Below are 13,213 nucleotides of genomic sequence, written 5' to 3' on the forward strand. Positions count from 1 at the left end.
TTGGCATTTACCTATATCAGCCTGAGGCCATTTGCTTATGTCACAATCCCTGTCTCCCCACCCTGTCTCACCATGCTGGGTGGGTGAGATGTTGGGGCTAGTGGCAGGGGCCGCTGATGGACACTCCATGCTTCCACAGGATCAGGTCCAGAGGAGGGTTGCTGCAAAGAGCATCCTGGAGGTTTGTCACCTTTTGGGTTATGGGGTGGATTCAGGAAGCTATTTCTCTTTGCTTGAGGTTTTCCCTGCCACTTGGGCTAGTTGACTTCAGGGTATGTCTTCATGGACTGAAAGGTCTGGAATGGTTAATTGGGAGTGGACTGACATGATGTTCCTCTCCCTGGGCTTTTCTGCATTGATTAAACTCTTAATGCAATGAACAAAGCGCTGTATTTACAAATCATGGCAATGCCACATTTAAGGGAAATCAACATTTGGAGAAAGAATTAAAGGGAAAAAAAGATAGAAGTTCAGTTAGGCATGCCTTTCAGTAGTCATTGAGTTTGTCAATTGCTGCATAGTCATTGCTGAGTTTCAGGAGGCTTCATGCATATGTCACTCTAAATATTTCTTGGCTTTTTTGTAGCTTCATGGTGTTTGGCTGAGGCTCAAGCTCTGTTTTCCTCCCCGTGACCTCCCTTTTATCAAGAGGCTGGAACTCTACATGATCATCTTTAACTTTGCTTTTAGTATATGCTCAGTATTTCTAGAAATGGCCTTATATTTTAAGGGAGAATTTCGCTTTCCTTTACTTTATGCAGCTTGCAAAGATTAAAAGAGAAAGGTTTCATGATCATACTACCCTATGGTATAAACACTGTCTCAGTATTTTTCCAAAAGGGAGCAGAAGTGAGAGCTGAATTTGGCTGTAGGAGTTTATTGTGTAATTTATTATCTCTCCCTGTGATTATCACCTTTATATTAGGAAAGAACATTCACTGAGTGCTAACTGTGCCAGCCACACATTGATTTTAAGTTCCTACAAATGAAAATTCTGGATCATAGGGTGTGTGTTTTATTATTATTTTTTGATAGATTACTACTAAATTACTTATTTAAATGAATGTGTCAGTTTCTACTGACACCAACAATGCATGGGAGATGCTTCCCCCCCGCCCCCATTTTCCCAATTTTCTCAAATATTCTTCTCTATCCTCCAGGCACAGAGGTTTGAGTTTTACTCCTGGATTTATAGTACGTTTTCATCACTGGTCTGTGTAAGGCTCCTTGTTGTTTTAGTTTTTTTTTTTTCTTAAATTTTTTTATTGAGATATAGTTTAATTACCATGAAAATCACCATTTTAAAGTGAACAATTCGATGGTTTTTAGTATATTCACAAGACTGTGCAACCATCACCACTTGCTAAATCCAGAATCCATCACCCCAAAAAGATACCCTGTACCCATTACCCATCACTTTCTATGCCCCCTTCCCACAGCTCTGGGCAACCATATATCTACTTTGTGTCTCTACGGATTTGTCTATTTTGGACATTTCATATAAATGGAATCCTATAACATATGGCTTTTTGTATCTGGCTTCTTAGCATAATGTGTTCAAGGGTCATCCATGTTTTACCATGTATCGATGTTGTATTTTTTTATGGCTGAATAACATTGTAGGTATATACAACATTTTGCTTATCCATTGATGGCCATAGGTGTTTTTCCTACTTCTTGACTATTACGAGTAATGTTGCTGTGAACATTTGTGTTCAGGTTTTTGTATGAACATGTTTTCAGTTCTTTTGAGTATACACCTAGAAGTGGAATTGCTGGGTCATATGGTAACTCTGTGTTTAACTTTTTGAGGAAATGCCAAACTGTGCATCCAAAACACATGGATTTTACATCTTTCCGTTCCTGTCAGCAATATAGGAGTTATAATTTCTCTACACCCTCGCAAAAATTTGTTATTGTTCTCTTAAAATTATTATTATTATAGCCATCATAGTCGGCATGAAAGTGGAATCTCAAAATTACATCTCTTTACCTAGCAATTCCAGTGATAAGAATTTCTCCCAAAGATATACTGGCAAAAAAAAAAAAAAAAAAAAAAGAGAGTTTCACTCATTGTGTTACTTATAATAGCACTATTTTGACAGCATAAAATGAGAAACAATCCAAATTCCCATTAATAGGGAACTGATCAAATAAACTAACATATCTACACAAACCGAAACATATTCACACAGGTACATCCACTGTCTAATGCAGTTATATAAACCAATGAAAAAGACCTCTGTTGACTGTTTCAAAATGATTTCTCAAATATATTGTTGAGTACAAAAAGCCAGGTGTAGAAATGTGCATGTAATATGCTACTATTCATTTCAAGAAAGGTCTTAAGTCATTGGTTAATCTTTTCCTATGATATTGAAAAATAAACCACAAGATTAGATTTATGAGGGAGGGCAGAAAAAAGATTGAGGGGCCTATACGACCTAATTTATAGAATTGATTTTGAAACTACTTAAATATTTTACATAATTATAGGACAAAATTAAACTAAAAAGCCCAATCCTAAAAATTAAAGCAAAATGAAACAAAGGAATCTGTGAAGTGAATTTGTGGCACATATGAAGAGGAATTATTTTAAGTTAGTTTAAAACACAGTAATTTGGTGATATATCCCTGGGAGGGGGCATTAATCCCTAAGGGGAAACAAAACAAACAAATAAAACCAAGCAAAGAGAAGTTAAATTCTTTCAGTAATGTAGTGTTGGTATTCTTATTCTGGAAATCTTATGCGGGTAAGGCTTTGTTTGTATAGTAAAGCAAACAAGGAATTAGGTTGATGTCAGTGAGAATCACCATTTTGGACAAAGGGGAAGGGGCATACAGATGGACAACTGATGAAGTTTAGAAAATTATGTAGTCCTGAATATGAAACTCATGACGTATCTTATCTGGGAAAAAAAAAAAAAAACCCCAAACAGCAACATATTTCTTAACTCCAGCCACTGAAAAGTCCCAGAAACCATGACTTAACCAGTAGTAATGAGCCCTCCGTCTCCTGGATTGTGGTCCTGAATATTACTGAAAAGAAGCCAGGCTCTTTGGAGAAATGGATGATACCAGATGTGGGGCAGAAAATGTACAAGGTAAATGTGGGTTTAGATCTACGTTTCCCAAAACTGAACAGGTCCCCTCTGGCATCCGTTTATTAGCTGGTGGAAGTAGGACAGGAAGGACAGCTTTCCAGCAGGGCAGAGGCAGGTGTGATGGCTCAGGTGTGAAGGAATGAGACCAAATGAGCAGGTGTAGTGATGCTGTGGTACTTGAGCCTGGGGATCCTTGTTAAGACCCAAATAATCGTTCCCCCAGTTGTATGAGTGCTGGCTGCTCACAGTTCACACTTGAACCAATCTCTGGGGATTGCGTTCTGTGGAGAAAAGCTGCCTTGCCCAAGAGTACGCCCCTATTCAGGGAGCAGACCTTCCTAAATTAGGACTTTAAATGGCCATCCCAGCTACTGAGGAAGTCCGATTGGATTGGCTGAGGTTTACAGTTGAAACTATACTGTAGTTTAGCTTTTTCCTCTGCAAAATCTGATTTCCCTCACTCCCCGAGAACCCTCTCCAATAAACCTCCTGTGCACAAATCTCCATTTCATAGTCTGTTTCTTGGTGGAATCTGGCCCACGTGAATGAGTATAGGTGCTATTCTGGTTTATAAGCTCCATTCCCCATATGAGCCAATATGTTTTATTTCCTCCCACGGGAATAGCTTTCAGGAGGCCTAGCAAGGGACATACCCAGTTACAAGAATGCATTGCATTCAGAGGAGTTCAAACTATGGGTTCTCACTGGGTATTTATAGTTAATTCACAGTCCTCCCAGGCCAGGTATAGTTTACTAATTAGAGGTCATTTTTACCATGAGCAATGTTGCCTGGTAACATTGATGGCATTCCACCTTTATTAGGTTTCCAGGGGAACAGAGCTAGAAAGTTAACCCAAGGTCAGTTTTCCATAGAAAAGGAGAATGAATTTGTTAACCCTATATTTGCATTTGAAAACCCGCAAGTTTGTAAAGATAATTGAAACAGAACAAAAATCCCAACAACCCTCATTTAGGTGATACTAGAAAACTACCTTGTTATTTTGAAACCTGGCAAATAAAGGGAAAGAATAATTTATCCAGACTTGGTTATATGGATTGTGCCTTAGGATAATAAATGAGTTGATAAGGAGAGTTTTCTCTTTATAGAAGTATGCCAGCTGAGAAATGAAGAATGATGAACTTAAGATTCCATCCATTTACATTTATCTCCTACAGAAAAGATGAATCTAGGCAATATTATCGGTGACTGCTAATAGCACAAGAGGGACAACCAGACATTGTGTGCTCCGGATGGAAGTATACAGCACCACCGATGAAGTGTTCTTGCAAAGAGTTCCAGCCTGAATCTGATCAAGCTTCTAGATCTAAATACCAGTTGTTGGGGACAAGATGATATTGGGGTGAGGCAATTTGTAAAATGAAGACTGTGGAAAACTGTTTAGGACAAATGAATGACTGTTTTTTCTTTTTTCTTTCTTTGTTTCTTTTTAATGTTTATTTATTTTGAGAGAGAGAGAGAGAGAGAGAGAGAGAGAGCGAGCATGCAGGGTAAAATCATAATAGGGGAGAGTGGCCTAGGCCTGCATTTAAGCATGTGACTCTTTTTTTTTAAACATTTTTTATAAGTTTATTTATTTATATTGTGTATGAGTGAGAGAGAGGGGGAGAGAGAGAGAGAGGGCACAAGTAGGGGAAGGGCAGGGAGAGAGAGAGAGAGAGAGAGAGAGAGAGAATCCCGAGCAGTCTCTGCTGTCAGCACAGAGCCCAATATGGGGCTCGATTTCACGAACTGTGAGATCAACAGCCAGAGGCTTAACTGACTGAATCACCCAGGCATCCCATGACCATTGTTTTTTCAACAAAGACATTGCAAGGGACACACACACACACACACACACACACACACACAGATATGAAGGGGAACATTTATAAATTAAAGGGACTTAAGAGACAAGAAACATATTAACCAATTGTAATTCTTGAAACTTAATAAGATTCTGGTTTGAGCAAACTGTAAAAATATTGTTTATGGTTCAGTCGAGGGAATTTTAACACTGCCTGAAGGAAGACTGGATGATAGGAAGAAATAATTGTTAATTTTTTAGGTTTGATAATAATATTCTGGTAGTATTATTTTAAAAAGCCCTCAACATTTAGAGATACAGACAGAAATATTTACAGATTATGTGATAGAATATCAGTTTTCCTCCAAAACATTCTAGACTGTGGGTAATGGATTTGATGAAACCAGATTGGCCATGATTTCATAACCACTGAAGCTGTGAGCATTAGGTTTAGGGGGGCTCATTATTTGGTTTCCTTTACTTTTATATGTTTGAGAATTTCCACTATAAGTAATAGAAGCATGTATACACTTAATTTTTTTTAGAGAGACATTTTTAATTAATTAATTAATTTTAGAGAGAGAGGGAAAGCGAGTGGGGGCAAAGAGAGAGATTCTCAAGCAGGCTCCCCACTCAGTGTGGAGCCTGACATGGGGCTCAATCCCACATCCCTGGATCATGACCTGAGATGAAATCAAGAGTTGAATTCTCAGCCAATGTAGCCACATAGGGGCCCTGATACATTTAATTTTTAATATAATAATCTCACTCCTGGGAATCTATCCATAGGTATTATCCATGTATGAATGTTTAATGTAGCAAAACTAACACAAGAGAAAAAAGATTCTGCAAATAAGCCGAATCCCCAACAGTGACATATGGTTGAATAAATTGTGACACCATGCAGTCATTACAAGGAAATATTTAGAGGCAAACCAGTTCACCTTAGATGAGTTTTCAGGAATGTTGTTGCTGAATGAGAAAAGCAAGATGCACACATGAATGTAGGAGACCTCATTAAAAAAAAAAGAAAACAGGCAAAAATTCTACGTAGGCCCATTTGCATTTGTGTATATGGAAGGGTATCCAGCAGGTCTTAACATGGTTACTTGGGGCCGGGGGGAGTGGGAAAGTGCTTTGGGTGGATGGTGGGGAGATGGGGCCGCTGAAAAATTTGGAAAAATAAAAGGCAGCTGTGATGTGCCCATGTTCTGCCGGCCGGGTGGGCTATATGGCAGGAGCATGGGCCGTGGGGCCAGCCTGCGCTGCAGTCCAGCTTTGCCGCTTGCCAGTGGTGTCACAGTGGAGACTCCAGCAGTGTTCATGAAGCACCTATTGTGTGCCGGTCTGGCCTGTGTGCTTGCGACACAGAGATGACCATTGCTGTTCCTGCCCCTCGGAAGCTGCCATGCTAAAGAAGGAAGAGAGTAGGTCAACATGTGTAAGTGTTTTCCACACAGGATGCTGGGGGCATATTACTTGACTTTTATGAACCTCAGTTTCCTTATCCATATAATGGGATTACAATGTCTGCTTAACAGGGCTCACATGAGGATTAAATATGTGCAACATCAGTGTAATTGCACCCTCCTGGGCCGCATCCCTCTCAACATGTTCTTATTGTCCCTCCAGGTGGGAAGATGGGTAGTGAGAGTGGGTAAGGTGGGGGAGGGCTGTCGGTCAGGAAGATAAGTCTGAGAACTAAGGCACACAAGAGTAAGGTCAAATTTAATGCTAGTTTCTGGAGGAAATAGAAGAAAGGAGGTAAATGTATTTGTTTAATCATTCATTTGGAAGCATTTGCTTAATCCACTTACATTAGACATCAGTGAGTAAAGTAGACCAAGATCTGTGCCCCTTTAGAGGTTATGTTATAATCCAGAAGGAGGAGATAAGACAATAGACATTAAAAGAAAGAAATGATTATTTGTTTTTCGGGTGTGGAGTTTGGTAAGTTCTTTATAGATTTTGGATACTAACCCTTTTTATCCGATACATCATTTGCAAATATCTTCTCCCATTCTGTTGGTTGCCTTCTAGTTTTGTTGATTGTTTCTTTGCAGTGCAGAAGCTTTTTATCTTGATGAAGCCCCAATAGTTCCTTTTTGCTTTTAATTCCCTTGCCTTTGCAGACCTGTTGAGTAAGAAGTTGCTGTGGCTCAGGTCAAAGAGGTTTTTACCTGTTTCCTCCTCTAGGGTTTTGATGGTTTCCTGTTTCACATTTAGGTCTTTCATCCATTTTGAGTTTATTTTTGTGAATGGTGTAAGAAAGTGGTCCAGTTTCATTCTTTTGCATGTTGCTGTCTAGTTCTCCCAGCACCATTTGCTGAAGAGACTGCCTTTTTTTTTTTTTTTTCCATTGGATACTCTTTCCTGCTTTGTCAAAGATTAGTTGGCCATACATTTGTGGGTTCATTTCTGGATTCTCTATTCTATTCCATTGGTCTATGTGTCTGTTTTTGTGCCAATACCATACTGTCTTGATGATTATAGTTATAGCTTTGTAGTAGAGGCTAAAGTCTAGGATTGTGATGCCTCCTGCTTTGGTTTTCTTCTTAAGTACTACTTTGGCTATTCAGGGTGTTTTGTGGTTTCACACAAATTTTAGGAAAAATGGATAGAAAACATGTGATTTATATTTGCAATAGAATACTACTTGGCAATGAGAAAGAATAAAATTTTGCCATTTGCAACAACGTGGATGGAACTGGAGGGTATTATGCTACTTGAAATAAGTCAGTCAGAGAAAGATACATGTTTTCACTTATATGTGGAATTTGAGAAACTTAACAGAAGCCCATGGGGAGAGGGAAAGGGAAAGGGAAAAGGAAAAAATAGTTTCAAACAGAGAGGGAGGCAAACCATAGAGGCTCTTAAATACAGAGAACAAACTAAGGGTTGAAGGGGGAGGGGGAAAATGGGTGATGGGCATTGAGGAGGGCACTTGCTGGGAAGAGCACTGGGTGTAAGTGACAAATCATGGGAATCTACCCCGGAAGCCAAGAGCACACTGTATACACTGCATATTAGCTAACTTGACAATATATTTAAAAAAAAAAAAACAGCAAGAAATGATACTGTGTGACAATTAGAAAGTCCCATGGGAAATAGGAAAAGCAGAACAGAAGGAGTGAGTTAGTTTCCAGGGCTGTGGCAACAAAGTATCACAGACTGAGTAGTACAAGCAACAGAAATTCCTTGCCCTCACCTCTGGAGGCCAGAGGTCTGAGGTGCAGGGGTCTGGGAAGGATCTGTGCCAGGTGGCTCTCCTGGCTTTTGGTTGTTCCTTGGCTGGTGGTAGCAAAACCTCAGTCTTCACATGGCTTTCTCCCTGTGGGCATGTCCATCTCTGCGTCCCAATTTCCTCTTTTTATAAGGACACCAGTTATGTTGAATCAGGGGCCCACGTGACTCCAGCATGACTTCATCCTAACTAATTACATTGACAATGACCCTATTTCCAATAAGGTCACATTCAGAGCTACTGGGGGTTCAGACTTCAGTGTATGAATTGGCTTAACAGGAGGGGAGGTTGAAGTGCCCAAGCGGGTGAGTGGTCAGTCGTGTTAAATAGGGAAACTTGTTGAGAGGGGGTTGGAGAGAAGGCTTGCAGGAGGTAGAGAGAGGGCCACGTGGATGTCTGTAGAAGGGTGTCCCAGGTAGAGGGGACAGCTGGTGCAAAGGTACTGTGGCAGAAGCGTGTCTGGGATCTTCCCAGAGGAGCAGGGAGCCAGCGTGCCTGCAGCAGAGTGTGAGGGGGTGAACCAGGAGATGAGGCCAGATAGCATCAGGCCCAGACCACGTATCCCTTGGAGGCCAGTGGAGGATTTTGGCTTTTACTCTGAGCACAGGGATTGCAGGTTCTGGTCAGAGTGCCACACTGACAGCACACTGCGGATTGGTGGGAGGCAGGAAGCCACAGCTGTGACTCAGGTGGGAGATACTGATTTAGAAGAGAGCAGTATCCTGAGTAGAGAAGTGAGGATGGGATCTGGTACACAAGAAAAGGGATTGACATGGGAACCGGGCCTTGGTAAATATGTATAATTTAAATGCTTTCCCCTTATTGCATATTTAAAGGATCTAGCAAAATACACAACGGACAGAAGACCCTCAGTAAAGGTTAGCTTCTTTCCTCTCCCTTCCGTCCTAGAGTCTGGCCTCCTCTGCAACTGCCCCGCTGTTCTCCATTTTCAATCACTCATCTTAATCTTTACTGGCTCCTTAATCTGTAAAGAGGGAAAGTGGTATTGGCTTAAAGAAATGAATTGTAAATGGTCTTCTGAGGAATCACAGGTTTTTGAGGCAGTGCCTTGGTGTCCATGTGAATGAAAGAAATAAGTGGAGAAACTTCCAGGTATCCGTGCCCATTCCCGCCCTGTCCCTGCTCCATTCCCCACTTCATCCAGAAAAACTCAGTATCCATTGTTTGTATATCGGGGCTCATTAAAGAGTTTCACTTAAAAAAAAAAAGATTACTGCTTCTTAAAAACAATAAATTTTTAGAGCATTTTTCCTATTTGAGATATTTTAGAACCTTTTAAAACCAAAGGAATGAGTCTGTAATGGTAGAATTTTAGATCCTCGTTCTGCTTCTTTTGCTGTGGATAGACTTTATGACTTCATCAGATAATAATGATGATGACAATGATAACTAATACTTACCAAGGGCTAAACTCGCCTTTGTGTAGGATTCTGCATAGAAAAGTATAAAGAATGATGCTGTGCATAGTCAAAGTCATAGGTTTGTGAAGCTAAAGACCATTGGAGCTTGGAGAGCTGTTCATAATATTTTAGTTGCAACCCTCTCATTTTATTAGCAAATAACTGAGAGAAATGTTGACTTGGTCAAGGTCATCCAAGGACAGGTGGGTCTAGAGTCCAGGTGACCTATGTCCCAGGTCCCCAATTTTCCCATTACATCCTGCTCAAAGGCAGATGTGTTCAGACTGGGATATGGAGTGCCATATTACAGCTGTTGAAACAAAGGGTAGGTAGGCAATGTGTACTGAAGCCATTTGATGTGACATTTACTGTCCCTGGGAGTTTAGGTTTATAAGCTCCACCACATTTAAGAGCCTTTTAAAGTCTCTAATTGCTCATTTATCTGATGTTACAAAAACCGTCTCCACAGATACAGACTGACAGGTAAAGAGCTTGTTGAGAATTTATTTAAAATGATAAACTAACATAATGCATCTTCTCTTGAGAGACTTATCAAAAGCACCACAGTTTGTGGCAGTATTTCTTATGTAGTTATTATTGGCCGTGGCCTCCTAATTTTCTTGGGCAGTGTTTCATTTCTTGATCCCATGAACTACCACACTGTGAATAAACCTGGCAGTTCCAGTGGAGACAAGTAGATCAGAGTGCCTGGTGAAGTGTAAAAAAAAACCAGTTTGGGGGTTTCCCAGATCTGGGTGTGAATCCTGCCTCTGCCTCTTAGATTTGTCTTACTTTAGATAAGCACTTAACTCTAGGCCTCACTTCCGCCCCCCCCCCCTTAAATGGGAATTATAATAATACCTATGAGTGTTAGGATGGTCATGGCAATGAAGTAAGTACAATCTGTAGAACGTCTTGTGCCCTGTCGGTCTTGTGGCAGGTGCCAGTCGGTGGACAGTCTGCTGGGAGGCAGGATGGAGCCTTGCGCTGCGCTGCAAGTGTGGGCTCTGGACCAGCAGCATCAGTGCATCCAGCTGGAGGCACGCTGGTGTGGCTTTTGAGTCAGGCTGCTTGGGGTCAAGTTTCAGTATGGTTCCTAATTAGCTATGTAGTTTTGGATGAACCATTTAATTTCTCAAAGTTACTGTTTGTTCATCTGTGAAATCAGAAGGATGATGATAGGAATGCCTACCTCATGGGCCATTTTTACATATCAGTAGATGCTGCGGAATTTCCCACGATGTCTGGTCTGTGAGGAGTCACCATTATGATGTGAGACTGTCATCCGGAAGCAGCAAGCCTGTGGTAAAGAAAACTAATATGACATTTTGGGATAAGGAAAGATATGTTCTATTCATATTTTCAAAGTTGCTAATACAGTGTTGGGCAAAATGCTCTCCTATGTATCTTTGGATTTTTCTCTGCATTTGTGTTTTCTCCTTTATTGATTCTTAAGGTTATAATTTTGTGCTTTCTCTCTTTCATTCCTGATTAGGCTGCCCAATGATGTATTCGTTGTATTGATTTTTTTTCCCCAAAGAAACTGCTCTTAATTTAATTCTACTATTTGTTGATCACAGATTCATGGTCTTTTGAGTTTATATTTTTCTTCAACTTCTTTTTTTATCTTTGAACTTTTTTATGTTGAATGCTTATTTATTTTTATTCTTGTTTGTTTAATAGTATAAGTGTTTGAAGTTGTGAATTTCCCTGTAAGTACAATTTTGAATGTATCCTAGTTCTTTTTATTTTTTTAAATTTGTTCATTTATTTTGAGAAAGAGAGAGGGATAGAGTGTGCACGAGTGGGGGAGGGGCAGAGAGAGATTCCTAAGCTGGCTCTGCAGGGTTGGAGCAGAGCCCAAAGCAGGGCTCCACCAGGGGCTCCACATGGGGCTCAACTCACGAACCATGAGATCATGACCTGATCTGAAACCAAGAGTCAGACGTTTAGCCACACAGGCACCCTGAACGTTTCCCAGTTCTAATTGGTAATGCTATTATTTTATTTTTTAAATATTTGATAGTTGTAATTTATCTATTACCTGTGACCTAATAGTTAATTAGGAGAGATGTTTTCCCCCAAATCTGCAAGTATTTGACTTTTCTATGTTTCTGTTTGCTACTTATTTATTGTTTTATTGTATTGCAATCTTAGAATGTAGTTCTTCACATTATAACACCTTGGAATTTATGCCCAAAAGATGATAACTTTTGTAAATGCACCATAGCAACCTAGAAAGACATAATTTTAATTATATCCTTAACATATTTTATATCTTTACTTATTTTCATATACTTGATCTGTCAGAGATCTAAAGTGTGTATTAAAACCTTCTATTACTTTCATATTTTTGTCAATTTCTCTTTGTATTTCCTATGGTTTTACTTTACTGATGTTGATGTTTTGTTATTTGATTCCTAATGGATCATGACAGTATTATCTCCACTGTGGATTGCATCCTTCATCATTGTGAAGTGGCCGCACACAGTGCTTTTGACCTTGAATTCAACTTTGTCTAATAACAGTGGTCACAATTCCTGCCTTGTCTCTGTTCAGGCTTCTGCTCCAGGTTAAGAAGCTGGTTTGGGGAAAGGAAAAGTGGTATGGCTGCCTATCCCTTTCTCAGCTCTGTCGACATTGTTTTTTGTTTCCCCATGTGGTGGAGGAACAGCCTTCCACAGGGGTCCCTGCTTCTCCCCTGGCTCACTCAAGACCAGTGTCTCCATCTCTCCTAGGAGAGAGCTCTCCAGATCCCTTTCCCTGATGTTTTCAGATTTCCTAAGCACTGGGGATGCACCAGTGAGTAACACACAGACCCTGGGTCTTAAAGCCATCTCACTGTAGTGGAGACAGTCAAAGGGAGAGGTCACAGTGTGGAATAGCAATGGTTACAACTGATGTTGCCTCTGTTCTATATAAGTGGATGCTGTAGTCCAGTCTTTCTGAGGAAGACACGGATCAAATATAGCCTGGATAGGAGTCAGCAGGCAAATGGCAAGGACTATGAGGGCATTCGAGACAGAGAGGATGCAATGATCTAAGGCACAGAGATGGCATATATATATCTATTTCACAAAGAAGGTAGTAGAATTTCAAAGAAGTGAAGTAACTAGCCAAATGTAAAGGTTAGTAGGTAAGAGAATCAAGATTTGAATTCATGTCTTTCTGACTCCAAAGTCTGTGCTTTGCCCATCCCAGGGTACCACTTGCCCAAATACCATTTCCCCTCTTTGGCATCCCATTTCTTTGTCTTCCTCTTGTATTTTTGTTCCTAGATATCACACTTTCTTCTGTAATAAAAAAGCTTTCACACAGAGGAGCAACAGTTTAATGTCTGAACCACTTTCTTTCCAAAGACATCTGTATCTTAATGAGATTAAAGTCAAAAGCTAAAGGAATACAACTCCAGCAGTGGAATTTCATTCCTTATATAGAGAAGGAAGTTGGGGAAGTGCCTGAGAATGTTGTCAATGCCTGAGAAGTTGCACCACTTGAGTTCATCCGAAGACTCACTATACCCTCTGCATCCCTCTTTGCCTCCTTCCTTCCCTCCTTCCTCTCTCCCCACTCTATTTCTTCATTCCTTCCTTCCTTCCTTTCTTCCTTCCTTCCTTCCCTCCTTCCTTTCTTCCTTCC

The 13,213-nt window shown here is 40.3% G+C and overlaps 1 long non-coding RNA gene across 2 annotated transcripts in view; it reads left to right on the forward strand.

Annotated features, from left to right (window-relative positions):
- Nucleotides 1-75: 75 nt before the first annotated feature.
- LOC125921275 (uncharacterized) overlaps nucleotides 76-13,213 on the forward strand; it is a 16,840-nt gene continuing 3,702 nt past the window's right edge. For both annotated transcript variants that reach the window (XR_007457363.1, XR_007457364.1), the window contains exons 1-3: nucleotides 76-181; nucleotides 2,961-3,104; nucleotides 4,281-4,465. This is a non-coding gene — a long non-coding RNA (uncharacterized LOC125921275). The remainder of the gene's footprint in view (nucleotides 182-2,960; nucleotides 3,105-4,280; nucleotides 4,466-13,213) is intronic.

The sequence above is a fragment of the Panthera uncia genome, chromosome C2, assembly GCF_023721935.1.
Source record: "Panthera uncia isolate 11264 chromosome C2, Puncia_PCG_1.0, whole genome shotgun sequence".
Lineage (NCBI taxonomy): Eukaryota > Metazoa > Chordata > Mammalia > Carnivora > Felidae > Panthera > Panthera uncia.